Genomic DNA, 17,856 nt, shown 5'->3' on the forward strand with positions numbered 1-17,856 from the left:
AGAGTCAGCACGAGTACCTGCTTTTATGGATCCAAGTACACAATTGTTCCATGCTTTTTATCTTCTGATTCATTTCTGGTAATCAGATTCTCTGTTGTAGGTCTGGTCTTCAGTGAGGACTTCAGGACACTTATTCCAAGAATAAAATTAAAAAGCAATATTATAATAGAAAGCTTTCACTAAGTAGTTTCCATTTATTATGCCTTGCATGTGTGTTCACAGGAGAGATTGTAAGGACAGGAATGAAAGAGAAGGACAGCGTTATATACCCATTCATTCCTGAATCCTTTGCATTTCCCTTTTTAGATAATGTACCTGTCATTATTATTTTGCCATCAGCAAGCATCTGAAATCATTGTTTTCTTCCAGTTCTTCACACAATAACTTTTGAGCAAATGTTTAGAAGTATCTAGAGCCAGAGTCAGTCTTGGTATAAACAATGGCAAAATCAGTAGAATTGTACCTGCTTACACAAGGCTCCATTTAGTCCATATGTTATTTCTAACATGCTTTCAAAATAACATTGTTCAAATTATGACTTTAAGAAGATACTATGATTTATACATATTCATTTCCCATTGGTTATCATTGCCCCTTATTTGAAATGAATCTTCTTCGCTGGATGTCAAAATCATATGGTATAGGATTATTTGTAGTCTCCTTTTGCCCATGGACAGATCTCTGTGCCATCATCAGTTTGACCAACCCTGAACCAAATGCTATCAAATGAAAACACATGACCTTCCTTGGAAGCAGTTGCTATACCAGGTAGCATGCTGGTCTTCAGTCAGAATACTAACTAAATGTGACTAATAAAGGGAAATGCATCCATGTCAATTCCACATGGTGGATGTTCTTTACCTTACAGAATTGTCAGCTCTCTCCATCTCCTCTAGCATCTGCAAGACCTTGTTAGCTGTTCATTATCTCCCCATTATATAGTATGTGCAGTACTTTAGGCTTTAATTTATTTGCCCTGCACCTATTGTAATATTTGTTCTCATTATTTGTTTGGATAAAAGGATTTATGGCCTGAAGTATTAAGAATTGTAAATAAGGGTCATGGTACCATTCCTGTTTGCAGAACGCTTGAGAAGCAAGGGATTCTTATCCTTGCAATTTGATGTGCAATTTGTATACTCTCCTTAATTTACAACAAGCAATCCATTATTCCTTAATAATGTAGGTAATCAGCATTGTGAACATAGCAGCAAAACATAAGTGATCTCAATTTACATTAACTTATAAATATATTTGGACTTTACCTATAACTTCAAACCCTAATTTTAAGTGGGGATGAGACCCAGATCTGAATGTTTTTGGCCTGGGTCCATCTCTATAGAATATTATATTTGAAATGCACTGCCAAATTTGTCTAGATGAATAATAGCAATGACTTCAACTGAGTACATGCAAAATCAGTGATGCCGGATATGTAATGGTTTGGTGCTGCAGAAAAACTCATTTTTTCTGTTTTTGTTCACGATTTTATATGCAAATAGCTTTGAGGTATCGAGATACGTACTGATTTTATGTATACGTTCATAGGAAAAATCTTTCAACAATACGACAGTGGTTTATTTGTCTGTGCCCATGACTGCACTGCAAAGTGCCGATTCTACAGGCAAAGCAAACCAAAGCTTGGGAGTAGGTGCATGGTAGGCAATAAATGGAAGATGCTGAAGTGGGGCTAAAAGTGTTGTCCCAGGAGATTGAAGAAAAATGTGTGTATTAGTATAGGGACCGGCAAACATGCTGAGAAACCCTTCTTCCTCTGTGACTAATTTAGGTCTTGGTTAATTTGTATTGCGCCTCCCACGAAATATATTTTGGAGTGAATACAAAGATAAAATAGAAACCTGACTAATGGTTAAGTGATGTGACCACTAAAACTGATAACGGAGTCCAGCTTTCCCTACTGTTTTTCACTGACCATAAAGGACAAGAGTCCATTTTGCAGGTAATTCTGTGAAGGCCTTGCCGTAAATCTAAAATTTTCTTCAGCAAAACCAGGTACAATTAATCTAGAAAGGCCAGTGCATTTGCTGCCTGCTGAACTGACTTTATATTAGTGGAACAGGACAGTCTGTCACGGATCTGGGCAATCTTATCTGCCAAGTTAATGGAAACCTCTTCACAACAGCAAATAGTCAACTCTCCCTTTGAAAGGCCATTTAGCTCAGTCAGGCTGACGACCAGGCAGTTGTCTGATCCTGATTTCATAGATATTGTAGTGAAGGACAGGAATAACCTCCAGTCAATCCTTGGTATACAAATGTAAGAAATTTGCCTCAGTCAGACCAAGAAAATGTCTTTTGCCACCAATTCTCTAGCCTGATTTCCTACCACTCACCTGTTCTGAAGGCCATCTGTAATCAACAGTGACTTGTAAGAGACAGGCATTTAGGGAACAGGTTGCTGCTGGCTGTAGTAGTCCACCCACTGGTTGATGAAGTGGGCAGGATTATCTCACTTCCTGGAAGTGAATTCTGGAATCCAGTTGAGTTTCCATCAAAATAGATTTACTATGCTATGAGGGGCAAGGACAGAACCTGAGCTCAGACTGACAGGCCTGCTGCTGCATGTAAATTACAGTTAGTAAATATGGCTGAAGGCTAACTAGAAAAGCAATAGCTGTTAGAAGCAAAGCCCTAATAGGATTTTCACTGCTGGTGTATACTGCAGATGTGGAGAAAGAAATCTTACCTATTGCTTTCAAATGCTTTTTTTTTCTGCAGGGTATTTCTAATGCTGATTCAACTGCTGATGCTTCTCAACATGCCTGAACTGGCATTTTGAAATCACAAGCACACAGGCTTTTTTGACAATACAGATTCAGAACTGTAGGACTCTGGTGGCCTTATCTGGAGGACATGGTGATCTGGAATTCTTTATTAGAGTAGAGGGTTAGCCTGATATTAAAATAGGCAACACCTGGGCTCCTTTATGCAAGGAGCTCTGTAGTACTGTGCAGAGAGAAGAGATTTAACTTAGATTGTTATCCTTTACATCTGCTCATCTGCAATTTAAAGTGTTGTCTACTTGAATGAATGTTGTAGTTATTTTAATTTATATCTTCCCTGTTTATCGCCATGGACATTTCTATGACAGGCAGGCAGTATGCAGAGCATGGACCGACCTTGGTGGTGAATTAGTGGTGGGTGTAGCAACCCCAGAAGGCAGTATGCCCTGGAGGCCATATTTGATGCAGTGATGCCCACCTTACTCTGGTTATTCAGAGTTAGTACTGAGAATGAGAACAAAATACCAGTAGCCCTTACTGTGTATAGGTTAAGAGCTATGTGCCTAAAAGTTTAGAGGCATCCAGAAATTCAAAGAGGCTTGCTTTATGAAAATTTATTCAAACCTCTTTATTCTAAAAATTGTTCTAGTAATCTTTGGAAAACAGATATTGCTGAGATTTCTGATCCTCCCTTGTGTTGCTCTGCCTGGGAATAGCAAAAGAATATTGCACTATTTCATTACCAGGTTGCTACACTTAGCGAGCACGTGGCTACAGTCTGTTTCAGCTGAGATGTCCAAATAATCTTCAGGAACAGCTCCCAGTAGAGGGTATTTTGAGAATACATCCTGGAAATGATCAAGGCATAGATAACTGTGACAAGTGAAAGGTAAACAACTGCAGCTTACTGGCCAGAAGAAAATAGACAGAGGCATTTTGTGTCTCAGCTAACATCTGTGATGCTAACATCAGCAATGGAACCAAAAAAGATTGTCTGATTTGTGGTCCATGGAGACCCAATGGACACCTGTAGTTGTGGATGAGGGATCTTGTTGGGTTTTATCTTATCTGAACTGGATCATCCATGTTGAATAAAAATATCAGTTTTTTTTCTTGGAGGCTGGGTGCAATCTTAGATTACAAGTTCTCGGGTTCTCTTGTCTTTGTGTGTGTTTATATTAGATCTGGGCACAACATGTGCTTTCCTTAGAGCTGAATGGGAAATTGTTTCCCTGTCCCTCTAAAATTTTCAGGATTTCAAAATGTTTCCATTCTGCATCGGGACGAAACAGAAACCTTTTTCTAAACTTTTTTGCAAAAAAAGCAGAGAGATATTCTAGCAGAGCAGGGACCTGGGTCTCTCACATTCCAGTGGTGAAGGTACTCACCTGGGCTTTTGGCTGTTTTGAGGTGGGCCGCTGTGATGACTGGGGTTTCTGTGTTTGGATTGCTTTTCTGGAGTGCATTAGAGTGTAATAGCCTCTCTCTCTCTCTCTCTCTCTCTCTGGTTTTGACCAGAAATTCTATCCTGGACCTGAGAAACCTTCCCAAGGAAAGTTTAGTTGAAACTGACTCTTTCTTGTGATAAGTTTCAACTTTGACAAATCACCATTTTCCAACAAAAAATTCCCGACCCATTCTGGCTTTGCATAGCACCTAGCGCAATGGTCCTTGCTATAGAAACGTAAGAAATTTTCCTCTTGGAGCTACTGTAATAAAAATATGAAATAACCATAGCGGTCATATGCAGATGTACTGTGAGCATCCAAAGTGGTAGAAACTGAGATCAGAGTAACTAAAAGCAGAGGAGGTACCAGGAAGGAAAGATCCTGTATCATAGAAAAGGTAGGCAAAATTAAAAGAGCCAGTAGCAGTATTTTAATTTTATATGTGCACTAAGAAAGGATAATCAGGGTATACTGCAGCAACCATATTTAAGATGTGATTGCATGAAGAACCACTGAGTAAGGAGGAAAAGTGAAAGAACCCTCAGTTACACCCACACATCCTGTCCCCCACTGCACTCCCTCATCTCAGGGGAGCATAGGAACTGTTCCTTCTTACTCCTGACCCGACCTACTCCTCTGGGCCCAGACTCAAGGTCTGGGTAGCTCATCTATGAGTAGAAGGGGTATTTTTCCTCTCTGGTTACTTCTTTATGGACAGCTCTAGTCATAAACCAGTCATATAAGATCACCTACTGCAAGATATTAGTAAGGAAAAGGCTCTGGAGCAGTGATGGACGGAAGCTTAAAGCCATCACTGCACCGTCTGGCTGCAGTTGAGAAAGCAAATGGAATCTCAGCTGTATTAATAGAAAAATAGAGCACAAATCAAAATAGGTCATAATGGCATTACAGAAAGGGCTTGTGAGACCATACCTGGAGCACTGCACACAGTTTATGAAAGTCATCTTATGGGAAGGGTATTGACAAATTGGCAAAGTTCTAGGAGAGGGCAATTAGGATGATAAAACATGTCCGAGGTTTTTAGCTCTTTGCAGGACTATCGGGGGAAAAAACGCCTACAACCTAGAATGCATTCCAAAAATATTTTTGGCACTATGTACTTAGAAAGACTTAATATTGAGTTATGTTCCCTGGTTGTAAACACACAACTCCAATTAGCAGTACATAAATCTCTGCATTTCCGTGTGCATTGGTTTTAATAATAGTAATTTGTCAGCAAACCTCAGCTATTTCCATCATTAGTTCTCCTTAGTTTCATTATGTTCTTCAGATGGAGCTGGACCAAATATTGCTAGCCTTATTCATGGAAAAAGTTCCACTGAATTCAGTTTGGCCCAAGGTCTCTCTAGCATCATCTCTTACCATTTATAATGTGTTCACATAAAGTACCCTGAGAATATATGCACGTCATATTTATGCAGTCCTGCATTTTTTGTTGGTAGCTTTATTGTGGATGAAGAGGGGAATTAGTAAATGTCTTGCATATAAAAATTTCTGATCTCTGAAGTTTCTAAAACCTAAAGATCTTCCAAAAGCCCCCAAAGTTTAATTGGAGTATAAAATTAGAATTTGCCCATATAGTGTCAAATAAATGTGTTAGGATTAATTGCTAGATACCCTGTAATGTCAAAATTACACTGGAATACAGATGGAGCTATTAACATTCAAATACATTATTCAAGTAATAAAAGCACTTTAACATAAACTATATTTGAAATAAAATTCAGCCAACCTGAACTTCTCTTCTTTTTTTTTTCCTGGAACCACTAAAGTCTCTGATTTTTATAGTAATGTTTTGATGGCTTTAGGGTGAGCAATGTGCAATTTAAGAATATACCTGTTACACTTACCTGTAGCTTCTCCACTTTTTCCATATGTGCCTGCCAGCCTGGAAAGCTATTTGTGAGATTATATGTTTGGAATAAGGTTGAATAAACAGGAGGTATATATTTTTGGTACTGTTAAAATATGCACAGCCCTTGGTAAGTAATATATCATGCACCTCTTGGTAAGTAATATATCATGTAGATGATATTGTAACATAGCAAAGGACATAGCATCTCTCACAGTACTATTATCATGAGGAAAAGAATATCCACTTTTCCTGAAGGTCAGCAAGCACTTTTGTGTTTGGTGGTACCTGAATCTTCACTGAGATGCCTCTGACCTCTGTCTGCAACAGGCTCTTTCATGAACTACTATGTTAAGGGAGGAGATTTTGAGTTGTATAATGTACTCCCTGTACCAATACGTGATTTATGAACTTGAATTGATGAATTATTTCCCCATTTGACAGCAGAAAGCAACCATTTAACTGCCGTTATAAGCTGCCAGTGATAAATTATAATGACATAAGAAATTACTGGACAGGAAAAGACCACTTTGCCCAACAAGCTTTTCCTCTGGGTTTATTTTAACCCCAGCTCTGTCTCTGTCTCCATCAGACTCCTTTTATCCCCAATTAAAATGCTCAGTTGTTGCCAAAAGCCATTTCTACAACAACATTTGCTTTGAACATCTTACATGACAAATTATTCCACATGATAACATGAATGAAATGATCTGCCTGAATTCACTGTTCACTCATGGGTTTTTTTTGTTTTGTTTTGTTTTGCTTAAATTATTTTAAATCTCATTACATTCCTTAGTTTTTAAATGACACCTGCTGTTGTCTCAGAGGGTCACAGGATTTGACAAAGCAAATGCAGTTTACTGGGTATGATGCAGAAAACAATGTGGGTAACATTCCTTCTGTTTAACAATAATTATGTGTTGTACTGGTCTGGTCCCAAACCACCTCCGCAATTCTTCTATATACCAGAGAACAGCCCTGTATCTTCTCCTCTTCTCTTGTCTCCCTTTAGCCTGTTCTGATGCTGAGGACTCTGGGACATGGAGGCCCATCTGTAATTCCTGATTGTGTGTCAGCATCTCTTGTCAGCAGAGCTGTCCCTAGCTATTCTGGGTCCTTATGCAGCGCCCCCACAGGGAGGATGGGGTAGGGGGTGGGGCTGGCTTGGAGGGCACGGGGGAACCGCCCCCCAGCACTCAGTCGCTGAACTTACCACAGCTGGTGAGTGCAGGTCCGGCCCTGCTGCAGTCCTCAGCAGAGTGGGGGCGGGGCTGGGGGCGGAGCAGGGCGAGGGCTTTGGGGAAGGGGTGGAGTTTGGGCGGGGCTGCACATTTGTCATAATCTGTATTGACAAAGTAGCAGGTAAGATATCACTGGAAATCTAATAACTCACTGATCATTAATATTCTTGTGTGAGGTATGTACAGGGTTTTCTTGGGTATTCTTGCATGAGGTATGTACAGGGTATATTAAGTTATAGATATGTGCTGGAATTATGACTAAAATGTCTTTAAAGTAGGCATGTCATGGGGCCTTGGTAAACAGGTCTTTCCTAGTCAAAGGAATGTGTATTTGTTTGTCTGATCAGCCCGGTCATCAGGCAGAGACAATTAAGGGCCATTTACATATTAGGTAAACAAAGCTATCAAGCTAATAAGCAGAGGAGGAGACAGCTTGGCATCTACGTCCCATCAGGGAAGATAAACTTTATCTGCACTATAAAGACAGGGGATCTGAACTTTGAGAGATAAGCAATTGAATCAACTGATTTATAATACAGTTATATTGTATACAACATGTAGCAAGTGAGATGTTTTATGTAAGCCTGTGACACACTGGTGATTAATATCATCATGAAACGTATGTATTAACACTATATAAGGAATTATGGATATTCATTGATATTATGCTTCATAGTCTTTGACCAAACAAAGGGAGGCAGGAGGAAAGGCAGCTCTGTACCTGTCACCAATGAAATTATACAAGGTTGTGCCCCAAAACAGCGGAAGCCCCATTTACATTCAAATCAACAGGGAGCTAGGAAGACCACAGGGAGGAAAGAACAGCATGAGGTCATCCTGCCTCTTGAAACAAGGTCATTGAACTTTGAGAGAGAGAAGCGGAAACAAAGGGTCATTTTGGCATCCATCACTTAGTGGGTCACAAAAGGCCAGAGCTCTCGCAAGCTTAGAAATATGGGTCCTTTAATCAAGGAGGGGTTGAAGTCTCTGGCAACTGAATATAAGTGAGAAACTTGCTTTTTAGGCAAAGATCTTTCACCTAGGAGGACAAGGGAAGTCAGGACCTTGTGCTTCTGTGGAAGGTCCTGACTGAGGGAAAGTCAGCCAGGGCTGGGAAGAAGAATTACTGGTGAGAGAAACCATCTTGAACAAAGCCTGTACCTTGCTAGATTACCAGTAAGTTTTAGACTTTTTAGATGCGTGTTTTCACTTTATTTGCTTGCAGCCATTTCTACTTTTCTTTCTTTTACTTGGCATCACTTAACCTATGTCCTGTTGTTAATACATGTGTTTTATTTTATTATAAATCAACTCAGTGTCTGCAGGGAAGGGTGTATTTACTCCAATTAAGTTAGTAAGCTGTCATGTGCTTTTGTCTCTTTAAACGTGCAAACAAAACTTTTATAATTTCTCTGAGCGGTCCAGAAAAGGGCTGGATACTTCAGAGCAGATGGTTTGGGGGAAATTCAGAACTGCGAGTGTGTTGGGGCCATCAAGCTAGTAGTAACCAAGGCTGGTGTATGCCAGAGTGAGGCTATTGTGCTATAGGCAGGCAGCTGGAATCAGAGCTGCTGATCTAGGAATGTACAGCACAGACACTCAGAGGTGACCTGCATGCTTGTCTGCTGGCTGCTGGTGTCCAGGTTGTGAGCCATAACAGCAGGACATTTCAGGCACCTAAGGTTACAGGGCCAGTGGTGAGACAACCCCTCACTAGCCTGGATTGCACCCATCAGGGTTCCCTCCCCACTCTGAACTCTGGGGTACAGATGTGAGGACCCATATGAAAGACCCCTTAAGCTTATATTCCACCAGCTTAGGTTAAAAACTTCCCCAAGGCACAAATTCTTCCTTGCCATTGGACGGTATGCTGCCACCACCAAGTGAGTTAGACAAAGATTCAGGAAAAGGAAGACTTGGAGTTCCTGTTTCCCCAGAATATCCCCCCAAGCCCCTTCACCGCCTTTCCTGGGAAGGCTTGAGAATAATAAACCAACTGAATAGGTAACCAAGGTGAGCACAGACCAGACTTTTGGGGTTTTAGGACACTAAAAGCCCAATCAGATTCCTAAAAACAAACTTTATAATAAAGAAAAAAGGAAAATCAGGATGTAAGGTAATTTTACGGGGTAATAAGATTTATAACATAGGATTCCCCTCTAGGTAAAACTTTAAAGTTACAAAAAAAACAGGAATAAACCTCCCTCTTAGCATAGGGAGAATTCACAAGCTAAAATAAAAGATAATCTATTGCATTTCCTTCCTATTACTTACAATTTGTAGTCTTAGATGCTTAGTTCAGGTATGACTTTAGGAGATGTATTTTCCCTGCCCTGGTTCCTCATTGACCCAGAGAGAACAACAAAGAAAGACAAAACAAAAACCTTCCCCCACAGATTTGAAAGTATCTTCTCCCCTCATTGGTCCTTTTGGTCAGGTGCCAACCAAGTTATTTGAGCTTCTTAACCCTTTACAGATAAAGGAGGGATTTTAAAGGGACTGTATGTTTATGACAGCACCCCACAATGTGACAGACTTATCCTCTAGTGATGCACAATTTTTGTCTCCTCCGTGCTTCTGTATGGAAATGAAGAGATCTGATAAAACCTTGTCTGTTTGGAAAGCTCCATCACTGGTCTGGCACATTTCTTCCTTCGGGCTTTGCTGAAGAGGTTGGTTGGTTGGTTTTTGTTTCTGTTTTGTTTTGTTTTGTTTAAAAAAATCTGCATGAGCCAGAGAGGTTACCAGTCACTTTGGTGGAATGCAGAAACACCACATCCAAAGTTCCCCACGAAGCAGATCAAACTGTAAGCATTACATCATCCAGACAATCTGTTATTGGCAGAATAGGACATAATTACTTAGCAACCTTGATGTCTACCTTTTTCATTTGGAAGCACCTACCATATTGTGGGTGCTACCAGGAATATAATAATACTGAGAACTGCTAGTTTAACAAATGATCCCTTTCACAGGCTGTCTCACCACTCTCTGCCTTCTCTTTCTCAAACTAAGCTTATAATAGGATATTCCCAAATCCCAAGAAACCCAGTTGAAAGCTATCATAGAAAAGAGACTCGACATATAACATAATCATTAGAGCTGACTCAAAATTTTGTGAAGAAAATTTTCCATTTAAAAATGCATTTTTGTCCTAATTAAAACATGTCATTGGAACATGTCAATTTCTATGATTTTTTTGTATGGGGAAAAATAAAAACTGTTTTGACTTTCTCATTTTATGTTGATAATGTCAACTCATTTAATTTCAATGATTATTTTGATTAATATCATTTTGACTTCAGTATATTAAATACTAATTTTAGTATGTGTAGTTGTTAAATATAGACTCATAAAAGTGTAGGACAGGAAGGGACCTCAATAGGTCATATAGTTCACTCTCCTGATCTCAAGGCAGGACTAAGTAACAACTAAACCATTCCTGACAAGAATGTTCTTAAAATGTTTAACATGTTCTTAAAAACCTCCAATGACAGAGATTTCACAACTTCCCTAGGCAATTTGTTCCAGTGCTTAACTACCCCGACAGGAAGTTTCCCCTAATGTCTAACCTAAATCCTCCTTGCTGCAATGTAAGCCCATTGCTTCTTGTCCTATCCTCTCAGGTTAAGAACAATTTTTCACCCTCCACCTTGTAGCTATTTTTTATGTACTTGAAAACTCTTATCATGTCCGTCCCCCTTCCCCAGCCGCCCCCCCCTTCATTTCTCCAGACTAAACAAAACCAATTTTTTCTATCTTTCCTCGTCGGTCATGTTTTCTAGACCTTTAATTATTTTTATTGCTTTTCTCTGGACTTTCTCCGATTTGTCCACATCTTTCCTGAAATGTGGTGCCCAGAACTGGACACAATACTCCAGCTGAGGCCTAATCAGCGTGAAGTAGAGTGGAAGAATTAGTTCTCGTATCTTGCTTGCAACACTTCAGCTGATACATCTCAGAATGATGTTAGCTTTTTTGCAACAATGTTACACTGTTGACTCATATTTAATTTATAATCCGCCATAACCCCCAGATCCCTTTCTGCAGTACTCCTTCCTAGGCAGTCATTTCCCATTTTGTATGTGTGCAACTGATTGTACTTTCCGAAGTGGAGTACTTTGCATTTGTCCTTATTGAATTTCATCCTCTTTATGTCATACTATTTCTCCAGTTTGTCCGGCTCATTTTGAATTTTAATCCTAGCCTCAAAGCATTTTCAAAGTCTCCCATCTTGGTATCATTTGCGAACTTTGTAAGTGTACTCTTTATGCCAGTATCTAAATCATTGATGAAAATATTGAACATAACCAGACCCTGCAGGACCTCACTTGATATGCCCTTCCAGCTTGATTGTGAACCACTGATAACTACTCTCTGGGAAAGGTTTTCCAACCAACTATGTGCTCACCTTATAGTAATTCCATCTAGGTTGTATTTCCCTAGTTTGTTTATGAGAAGGTCAGGCAAGACAGTACCAAAAGCCTTACGAAAGTCAAGATATACCACCTCTACTGCTTTCCCCCCATCCACAAAGCTTGTTACCCTGTCAGTGAAAGCTATTAGGTTGGTTTGACATGATTTGTTCGTGACAAATCCATGTTGGCTGTTACTTACCACCTTACTATCTTCTAGGTATTTGCAAGTTGATTGCTCCACTATCTTTCCGGGTACTGAGGTAAAGATGACTGGTCTATAATTCCCTGGGTTGTCCTTATTCCCCTATATTTGCCTTCTTCCAATCCTCTGGAATCTCTCCCATCTTCTATGAGTTTTCAGAGATAATTGATAATGGCTCAGATATCTCCCCAGTCAGCTCCTTGTGTATTTTAGGTTGCATTTCATCAAGCTCTGGTGACATGAAGACATCTAACTTATCTAAGTAATTTTTATCTTGTTCTTTCCCTTCTTTAGCCTCAGATCCTTTTTTAGCATCAGATCTCATTTTCACTAGCATTCACTATGTTAGATGTCCATTCGCTACTTACCTTTTTGGTGAAAACTGAAACAAAAAAGTCATTTAGCATTTCTGCCATTTCTTCAATTCTGTTATTGTCTTCCTCCCCTCACTGAGTAATGGGCCGACCCTGTTCTTGGTTTTCCCCTTGCTTCTAATAATATATATTATTTTAAATTTCTATTATGTTTCAACATTATTAAAATATTTCATTGTTTTACTAGAAAAAGATCAGAATTTTTGTTTCACAGAAAACTTTGACATTTCAGCTTTATGTGCTGATTCAGAACAAAAGCCTATTTTGAAATGTCAGATTTTCCCACGGGAACAAAAATTCTAGTTTTTGACCCAGCTCTAATAATTTCACCTAATTCCTGTGAGCTGGTAGGTGCCCTGCATTATTTTCCTGCTATGATCTTTGGCAGTGAGAGCTGTTGGGAGTCGTTAGCCTCTGCACATTAATTTAACCTTATTATTTCAAACATGAGTTAGGCTGTTTGTTGTCATGGTTTGAAAATATTTCAAACAAACCTTAAAGCTACTAGTAAATTTTCCTGATAAGACAGATCGCAAAGCATTTTAAGGTAAGAACTCTGTGAAGGGGTGAGACAGGCTTGCATTGTCCTTCCCAATTTTGAGTGTTACATATTTGCACTGTAAGTGCTGAAGGGAATGGGAAGAATTCTCTGTATGTGGAGTTTATTCCCCATCCTTGGAAACAGCTGCTAGCCCATCCCTTCCAGGGATAACTTTTTATTTCTGTGTCTCCTTTAAAGAATACTTTTCTCCTTTAGGAATGTATCTGAATATATCAAATCATACGTGGTATCAAAAATGCCCCCACGCAAGGATACCCCCGAACATCCTCTTCCCTTCCCTTTGAACAGCTTTCACCCTTCTCCGCTGCCTTGGAAACTTTTCAGTTCATACTCAGCATTTGACACACACTCTTAACGTGTGGAATGGAATGCATGTCCTCGGTCTCATCCCATGTGAGTGCTTCATCTGTTTTACTTTCTTGGCAAGGAACGTACTATTTACAGCCAGAGGCCTAATTTCCGCCCTCACTAACTTCACTGGGAGCTGTAGGAGTGCAGTGAGAACAGATTGGCACTTTCCACTTTATAGCCCAATTTTGTATCTAACAAGCTATTTTTCTCCCCATGTCCTAACTCCTTCTTTCATCGATAACATGGACTGCAAAGCTTCCGTCCAACATGATTTTTGGCCAAGAATATAATGGTCACATGCACCTCATTTGCCATGGCTACCCTGAGGCCAAATCCTGTGTCCTTACTCAGGCAAGACCGCCAAGGATTTCAGTCAGATTTCCCATGATTTCATTGGCAGTTTTGCCTCTGCAAAGATCCAGGAGATGATCGCTAATATGTTCGTATCACTAATATCTTCAAAAATTCAGATGTATCTATTAAGCAAACCCTAGTGCTTATAAATCCAAGTTGGCTAGCTCCAGTCAGAGTAAACATTTCAAGATCTTTATTAAATCTCACCAGGCAGATTGAACTGATATTAAGCTACTAAAAGTTCTACAATTATTTACCGTTCAGTATCTCATGGCCCCTTCTTGAACGCATGGTCTGTCTCTTTCTCTTTCCCTCTCTCTGTGGCATGGTTCAGTTCACCACACTATAGTGTAATATTACTGCAGTGTTTCAGGCTGCTATTGCAGAATAATATGCTGGGTTTTCTTTATGGTAATGCCTGTTTACCAATTTCCAGGCCTAGAAAACTGATCTGTTAGAACCTATGACTATTGTGGGCGGGGGGAAGAGAGAGGAGCAATGAGATTCTGTAACAATTATAACAAATGTCTCAAACTGAAACTTTTTTTTAACATCAGAAGAGAATTAAAGCTATAATGGGATCAGATGAATGAGCAAAATCTTGTAACAACTCCATACTTCCAGGAAGAATCCTACAAGCCACAACGGGAAGCAGAGAAATTCTTTCTTCTTGTTCCTTTTTAGCATGAACAACTGAAATATGTAACATGTATTTTTGTATATGGAGTCACTCTACCTTACTACTACAGTTGTATACTTCCATGGCAAGACCGTATCACTTCTCTGAGTCTGTAATCTCCCTACGGGATCATGGAAACAGCTGATCAGTAAATATGAGGGGCAGAGAAGAACCTACCCAAATTAGGTTTTTGCTGACAGCCTCAAACCTAAAAGGGCCTTTACTGAGTGCAGATATTGTTCTATGCATTTCCTCTGCTACATTTTCATGTAAATGATGCTTTATATTTTACAGTAGTTTGATTTTCTAAAGGAAATCTTCCTCTTTATGACAATAAACAGAGCCAGAAGTAGGTCGAGTGCTGACACACACGGCACTAAAGGACCATGGAATGAATTCCACAGCTGTGTTCTCAAGCCGTAATAGAAATGACAGCCTATTTAGAGCAACATATAGGAAGTGCCAAAAATTAGAGCTTTCCTGGGACATACTTAAGTTGATTGAATTAATACTTGTTGAGGTTTTCTTTGTAAATTATTTGTTTTAATATTCATTTTACATTTCTTACAGCAAGTGTTTCTGAATTTTTGCCAGAAGTTCTAGCCATGAACATCAACTTAACTAACCAAGTGTCAAAAGGAGACAGCTGGACTCTTCACACCCAGCTGATAAATCTCACCTTAATTATTCTAGGCATCATGTCTCAACCAAGTCCAATATAAACCCAGCATGGGGAAGGCAATTCCATAATCCTGCTCTCTTTACCAGAGAGATTTGCAGACCCAGAGCTTCTTCGAGGGGTGCTCCTGATTTTAAAAGCTCCCTGCATCTATTCTGGGCACAGAGACAGTACCATATGTAGAGCTGGGTGTGAAACCAGAACAGTTTTCCTGTCCCATGGATATTTTAAAGAGTTCAAAAATTTTTACCATCCCGAATCAGAATGAAAAGTCAAAGTCTTGAAAGGTTTCATGATCTGAAAAACTGGAAAAAAAAAAGTTTGGTTCTGATCAGGCTAAATGTTTTGTTTGTTTCTACCTTTTTTTCCTTCAACCTTTTTTCACTTCGATCTTAAATTTCAAAACAAAACATTTTGAACTGGAAAACCAGATTCTGAAAATGTTGAAAAGAAATATTTTGATTATTTCAAAACTTTGTTCATGTTCACCATTTTGTGAAAAGTTTGTTTCAATGAATCAATATTTTTGATTAAAAATTAATTGAAAACATTCCAGACCATGTTTAGCCATCTGACTGTTTGTGGCTAATCACAGCTAATCAAAGCCACAATCACGCGTTGAAAACCATGTGGGAGTACCGTTACTGAAATCAGTATGTCTCCGTGTAGTTTTCAGTGTAGGATCAGGGCTTGACAATTTTGAATATCATATATCAAATACAGCCCAGATTCAACAGTTCACAATCAACCCACATAGGGGGGGAAATCACCATTTTTTAAAAGTTACTGACTCATTTTGATTTGTATGTAAATTGGTAGAAAATTGCTATTCAGCTACACTGGGTAACCATTTTTCTATCTCTGGTTAAAATACAGGAGTCGTGAAGGCATTGTAATGTACCAGCTACTGCAAACAAATACAGCTATGCAGATCAATGTGCAGTAGCTTTATTAAAATAGGTGTGAAGTTCTGAGACAATTGCACAGGTATAATTATCTCTGTACAAACTCCAGTTCTATTTCAGCAGTGTCAATACTGATTTTATAGCTTTGGTGTCTATAGCAATTCGTAAAGCACTCCCCAAAACTGCAGTTCTTGCTACGTCTCAGATACAATATGTGCTCCAGAAAAATCTGTTTGGATTTGGCCCAATTTCGAGGAAGGAGCAACTTACAATACCCTCTTTCAGAAGTCTCAATTTTTACATTGTGCAAGAAACAAACCTAAACCTGGTGTGTGAGTGTGACAACTGCAAAAAGCTGATAGGAAAGCCCAAACCAGGTGTCAATTTACCTGAAGCTAACAACACTGCCAGTCACATTATCTATCTTTAATTTCTCCTTTTAAAATTAATCCCAGCCAGGTCCTCAGCTGGTGTAAATTAGCAGAGCTCTATTGACTTCAATAAAGCTGCACTGATATGTACCAGCTGAGGATCTGGTCCTGTATCAAGCCCCTCAAGGGTTGCTCTGCGACTTGTGTAGCTGCTAAAGTGACACCACTACAGATTAATCCATAAGGGAAAGAGCTCTTTAATTTTCCATCTCCAAAAGTGATACAAATTGGTGGCTGTACCATTGACCAAGAAGAGCCGTTCATCTACTCAAGTGAAAAAGTAGTTTGGAAGACAAACTTGTGCCGTATTTCCTATAAAAGTACAGTAAAGATGCAAGCTTTACAGGCTATGAGAAATGTAGCAATATGCTGCAGTCTATGAATTATATATTGTGTCAGCACTCCCGGCGCTTTACTTTACAGCAAACTGCCTTCCTATCTTATGAACATGCAAAGTAGTTAGAATGGCAAATAACTTCACTTTTTATTGACCTACAATGGCTCTTAGTTCTCTAGCATCTTCTCAAGCATCAACTAGGGTTTTTTTTTCCCATCCAGTCTTAAATCAGACAATTGCAGTTCATAGCATTGATTATTTGCTGTTGTCGGCATCAAAAAATTAGACAGCCAGGGCTTCCACACTTGTTTTTAGCTCCTCATTTATCCAGTGATCTGTCATTGTTGCACAGCGACTGTACCTCATTGAATCACTTACTGCGTGGTGCAAATGTCAGCCGTGAGCTCCTCCTTTGAGAAATGCCTTTTATTTTGGAACCTGCTCAGCTGCAACTACATTCTCTGAGCATATTGTGCATTCAGTAATGCAGGTGGGTTAGTAAATGACTGGTAGGTTAAAGGCTTTGTTGCCCACGGAGGTGAGGTAAAGGATGACCATTGAAATAAACCAGGGCACTGTCAATGCTTATACAGAAGGCTGCCTTAATAAAAAAATATAGGATGCTCATTCTTATATATATATATATATATATATATATATATATATATATATATATATATATATATATATATATATATATATATATATATATATATATTAGCAGACAATTGGAGTATCACTGTGTGAAAAAAATATATATATATCCTGAAGGACTGCAAAGGACTTTGCAAATCATGAACTAGATAGGTCTACCCTTGCCTATGGATCACTTCCCCTGTCACTGAAATGCACCCACTTCTGGGGTCAAACACAGCAATTGTTTAATAGTGATTGGCATAGGTAGAAAAGTATTAGTAGTTTTCATTACCTTTCCTATCCTAGCCTACCCATTTATGATGACAGGGAAGATTTGAATAGCTGGACTGTAATTACTTTGAGTTAGAATTTGTCTAGGGTCTCAGGATGATGGTTTCATACCATGGTGCTGAAAACTCCTAAGCCTGGTCTACATTAGCACTGCACTGCTGTTGCACAATGGGTATGAAGTATCACAGTGTGGAGGGAAAAGCACCCCCTATTGAATTGTCAGCACCATTTATTGCAGAAGTTTCCTATCCAGTACCTTCTTGGCTTGACCCTGCTTAGCCTAAATGAGATCCGACAAGATCAGAGCACATGATGGTATTGCTGCAGGCAGT

At 39.3% G+C, this 17,856-nt stretch overlaps 1 protein-coding gene across 5 annotated transcripts in view; it reads left to right on the plus strand.

The window, feature by feature from the left end:
- Positions 1-17,856, plus strand: part of IL1RAPL2 (interleukin 1 receptor accessory protein like 2) — a 548,503-nt gene that overhangs the window by 311,674 nt on the left and 218,973 nt on the right. The gene's annotated exons all lie outside the window — the stretch shown is intronic.

Source organism: Mauremys reevesii, linkage group 9 (genome assembly GCF_016161935.1).
Source record: "Mauremys reevesii isolate NIE-2019 linkage group 9, ASM1616193v1, whole genome shotgun sequence".
Classification (NCBI taxonomy): domain Eukaryota; kingdom Metazoa; phylum Chordata; order Testudines; family Geoemydidae; genus Mauremys; species Mauremys reevesii.